Source organism: Pan troglodytes, chromosome 1, assembly GCF_028858775.2.
Source record: "Pan troglodytes isolate AG18354 chromosome 1, NHGRI_mPanTro3-v2.0_pri, whole genome shotgun sequence".
In the NCBI taxonomy this organism is placed as follows: Eukaryota; Metazoa; Chordata; class Mammalia; order Primates; family Hominidae; genus Pan; species Pan troglodytes.
Window position 1 is genome coordinate 92426080 of NC_072398.2, and position 5203 is coordinate 92431282.

General features: G+C 44.9%; 1 protein-coding gene across 2 annotated transcripts in view; it reads right to left on the bottom strand.

Annotated features, from left to right (window-relative positions):
* PRCC (proline rich mitotic checkpoint control factor) overlaps positions 1-5203 on the bottom strand; it is a 33194-nt gene that overhangs the window by 27273 nt on the left and 718 nt on the right. The gene's annotated exons all lie outside the window — the stretch shown is intronic.

Sequence of the window (5203 nt, forward strand, 5' to 3'; positions counted from 1 at the left end):
CCAGAACCTGAGCCTCAATGGCCACCACTGTCCTCTCTGTTCCAGCTGCCAAGAGTGACAAGACACACATACCCTGAGACTGCTGAGCAAGAACGGAAACAGACATTTTCCATTAAGCTAGGTCCAGTGGGATCTGCTAATCTATCAGAGCCTCATTCCCCACGGCAGCCTCTCTCTTATCTTCCCAGGCTCTGGCTCTGAGACACTCCCTCTCCAAAAAGCAATCACTAGCTTCCAGGACTAAAAGCCAAGGAGGAAATAAGAACCCAAGAACAGACGCCCCCTAAGCACCACACCCCGGGGCTCCAAACCCTAATCATTACTACTATTATCCCCATTTGCTACATTCATCAACCCTTTTTCACTCTTAAGTCTCAAGTACCTGCTGCTAGGATACCGTTTTCACTCCCATTTTTGCACTCCTCATTTGTATTGCTTTCTGCTTTCTGGCTGCCCCAGGCTCTTCCATGTTTTCCACAGACACCCCGATAAACACAACAAATCTCATCCAGGTTCAAATACAATTGCAGCTACTCACAAACTGTGTTTTCAGGCAAATCACTTCTGTTCTCTAAACTCCTGTTTTCTTCTTTATAAACTAAAGTAAGTGCCCAGCACAGTGTCAGACATTAAGCAGGTGCCCCACACAGATAAGCACACTCTCCCTTCCCTTTAGCTAGGGCTAAAACTTAGCTAAATCCACTGCAGGCAATTCTTATTTGGTTACTAGAAGTGACAAAAATTAGTGAAATCTGTCTCAGAGCTTCAAATTTTCTACTATCTTGGTAAACAATCTGAAAGTGGTGGTAAATACTAATCCAGATAACCCTGAAATTTCTGTGTGCTTTGGAATACACTTTATAAATGATAGAAAACTCTTCCAGCAGACTTATTCTTCTGATTTTGGTTTTTCGTATGCTAGGGGAAGTCTGCCTCCCCTGAGCCTATGAAATCAACCAGTGTAGCTTGGGTCACAGCAAGAAGGGAAAAAGAAAGGACGATTATCCATTCTATGGATCATTCCTAATTCCTCACAAAAATCAAAAGCTGACTGAATTTAATTTTGGAATACGCCTGGAGGGAGAATTTGGTACTACGCTGACTGCAGATGATTGGATAATATGACCCAAATCAAATCAACCAAATTCTCACTCCAGGAAAACCAGAATTGAGACTACCATCATAGTTCAATCTGGACTGATCTCTAAAAGGAAAGAAATCAAAACCAAGGTGTGGGTGGCCATCCTTCACCTACAACAAAGGTTAAGAAGCCAATCCGCAGAGAAATAATGAATCAAGGCCAGAAGCAGTGGCTCACGCCTGTAATCCCAGCACTTTGGGAGGCTGAGGCAGGCAGATCAGTTGAGCCCAGGAGTTTGAGACCAGCCTTGGCAACATGGTGAAACCCCATCTCTACAAAAAATACAAAAATTGACCAGTCTCATAATCTGGTCTCAAAACAAATAAATAAATAAATATATTAAAATTTAAAAATAAAACAAATTTTTTAAAAAATGAATCAGATGTGCAAAGAACAGCTGTGTAGAGATCCCCAACAGATCTCAGGTTCCTGATGCAGGTCCCTTCTGAGGTACCACAGTATATTTATGATGCATTACCATTTAAGGCTAGGCGTGGTGGCTCACATCTGTAATCCCAGTACTTTGAGAGGCCAAGGCAGGAGGGCTGCTTGAGCTCAAGAGTTCAAGACCAGCCTGGGCAATGTAGCGAGACAACGTCTCTATTTATTTAAAAAAGAAGAAAAAAAAAAAAACATTTAAACTAGCTTGAGTTGGCTTCTAACACTTGCAACAAATGAAATCTAACTAACCCCCAATCTGCTCTGCCTCCCGTATTCCCTCAATAAATGGCAACACCACCCCCCAGCTGCCTGAGGTAAATGCAGTGGGGGTCAATCTTGAATCCTCTCCTTAGTGTAACATCTAATCAATCCTCCAGTCTTATCACTTCCCCCTCCTAAATATACCTCGATGCTCCAGTTCTCTCCATCCCCTAGTTCATCATCCAGGCCACCAGCCTCTCACATTCTGCCAGTCTTGCTCCCTCCAAGGTTCTCACCACTCTGTGATCAGAGAATTCTTGCCTTTAAGGGGTCTTCACAACCCCAAAATGAGGTAGAAAGACCCTAGCATGGCATCCAAGGCCCATTATCTGGCCTGAGCCTCTCTCTCTCTAGCCCCATTCTCTCAGCACTCCCCACCCTCTCAAATGCTCCAGCCACTGTGCTTTACTCACCTGAGGTTCCCTGAAAGCATTGTCCCTCTCTGTCCTCCAAGCTTTTATACATTGTTTCCTCTGCTGTGCTGCTCCCATACTACCCTTTCTTCAGCCTTATCTCTGCTTAGACATCTCCCCCCAGAGGGCTCCCCAACCTCCCAAGACTGGACTAATGCCCACTAGGTATACTCCAATGGCACCAGCTTATCACGGTCCTTCTCTGCCTTGTCCTAAAATCTATTTCCTTCTGTGTTTTCTCCAGTAGATCATAAGCTCCTTTCGGGCTGGGGCTATCATGTTCACTACTGTACATTCTTAGCTCCAGGTACAAAGAAAGAGCTCAATATCAATTGAACGAAATGGTTGAGAGTTAATTACTTCTAATTACTTCTACTTCAGCACCAAACTCTAAAGGGAAATTATTTACTTAAGGAAACCTAATTCATTCTTTCAAATGCATACTAAGAGCCTAAGTGTAAGACATAGAGCTCAGAACTGGAGGGGCTTACATCTGGAGGGGGCACAGCTCTTTTAAAGACAATGGTTGGCTGGCGTGGTGGCTCACACCTGTAATCCCGGCACTTTGGGAGGCCAAGGTGGTCAGATCACCTGAGGTCAGGAGTTGAAGACCTGCCTGACCAACATGGAGAAACCCCAGTCTCTACCAAAAATACAAAATTAGCTGGGCGTGGTGGCACATGCCTGTAATCCCAGCTACTCGGGAGGCTGATGCAGGAGAATCGCTTGAACCCTGGAGGCGGAGGTTGCGGTGAGCTGAGATTGTGCCATTGCACTCCAGCCTGGGCAACAGGAGCAAAACTACATCTCAAAAGATAAATAAAGACAAAGGTTACCCTCACCTGACCATCTTGAACATTCTTAGGCTACCTTTCTGCAGGAATTATGTGTTCCGAGAACCAAAAGACCAACTTGAACAGAACAAAAATGGGAAACTCAACCAGCAAGGGCTAGGACTTTAATTAACCATGTTACTGTTCACCTCAGAAATTTAGTGAATGCTTACAAAGGAGGGAGTGTTAGTCTTCAGAGTTTTCTGCCACCTCAGCCAACCCAAATGGCAGATTCTACAGCCTCTCCCAACTTTCTATAATGCTACCTTCACAGAGCTAGAAATGAGCTTTCCATGTCCATGTAGACTGTTTTTATTTGTCTCATTCAGGGATCTTTCCTTGTTCCAGGTTAAATCAAAGCCAAGGTAAGTTTCCATGGAGCAATAAAAGGCTTTTTTTCTTGGATCCTAGACTTAGGATGAGAGACTCTCAGGTGTGAAAGAAGGGGGAAATAAAATGGAAGAAAGTGGCCGGGTGCTGTGGCTCACGCCTGTAATCCCAGCACTTCGGGAGGCTGAGGCGGGTGGATCACGAGGTCAGGAGATCGAGACCATCCTGGCTAACATGGTGAAACCCCGTCTCTACTAAAAACACAAAAAAATTAGCCAGGCGTGGCGGCGGGCGCCTGTAGTCCCAGCTACTCGAGAGGCTGAGGCAGGAGAATGGCGTGAACCCGGGAGGCGGAGCTTGCAGTGAGCAAAGATCGTGCCACTGCACTCCAGCCTGGGCTACAGAGGGAGACTCCGTCTCAAAAAAAAAAAAAAAAAAAAAAAAATGGAAGAAAGTTTCGAACAAGATTGGGAGGGAAACTCTGGAAACTCCTTCCGTAAAAAATCCATATTGGAGTTCTTTCACTCACAAAATATCCATGGGAGTATTCAGTATGTGCCAGGCAGTGTTTTAAGTACTAGGGTTATAGCAGTGAATTTTTTTTTTAATCCCTGCCTTCATGGAGTTTATATACTAGTGGGAGGACAGATGATGTTAAGTGCAATGGAGAAAAATAAAACAAAGAGCAATGGGGAGGAGGAGGTGATAGGAGGTTGCAATTTAAATACATAGTAGGCTAGGGAAGTCCTCACCGAAAACAGGCCTTTTAGGCCAAGTGAGGTGAGGGAGAGAACATTAGGATATCTGAGAGAAGAAATTTAAGGAACAGCAAGTTCAAAGAATGGAAATGGCTCCTAGGCAGAGCTGGGAGTCTGAAGAAAAGCAAGGGCAATAAATTTCTCTCCGGTAAGTAATTCTAAGCAGTTCCTGCTCCAAGGCTTAATCTCTCCTTTATCTCCAAAGCCCTCACTCCAGGAGCCTTGTATTTTTCCACTGTCACATATAGAAACAGGTAAGACTCGCTGCCTCTTCTAGAAACAGTACCCAAGCATCCTAACTCACCTAGCTTTGACCATAGCTAAATGATGAACATGAGGCACAGATCTGAGGTTCAGAGAGATTGAACCTTAATCTTAATCTTCACTCTGCCCTTTTACCAGGTAAAATCGTGCATGCTGGACACCTGTTTCTCATCTGTAAAATAGTATGTTACCTCCCAGAGCTCGGTAATAATTGAAAGAAAGGACCAATGAACGGCAAATGATCTGCACTAAACAAATATTCGATTTCTCCTCTAACTCCCCTCAAAAATAGAAACCAAGATTGCTATCATTTTCCTCCAGGCCTGATGCTTTTGAGTTCAGAGGCAAGGAAAAGATTTGTCCCAGATGTTCAGCAAAGGTTCAGGAGCCCTGTCTCCTGTCATTCTTCAGGTGCCAGATTTCATCCTGTTCTCAGTAGGAGGAAAGGGGAAAAAGCCGGACTGAAGTGAAGATGCAAAGAGGGGGAGCGGATCCAAGTGTCCCTAGGCCTGTCAGTACCAGGTGATGATGACATGTGGCCTTCTGCAGGCAAGCCCAGCTTCAGGAAACCCACATGGGCAAACACCCAAACTCCCCGAAGTTGACCAACTTCAGCTCAATTAATCGCATTATAAGAGGATTCCAGTGGCCTTGAATCCACGGATGCGTTTGTAGGAAGGAGTTCTGAAATCTCCACATGTCCCTCCTACAGCCGACTCAAACCCGATGGACAGTTTGGGGGTGCCTTCCCCGGATACTCAC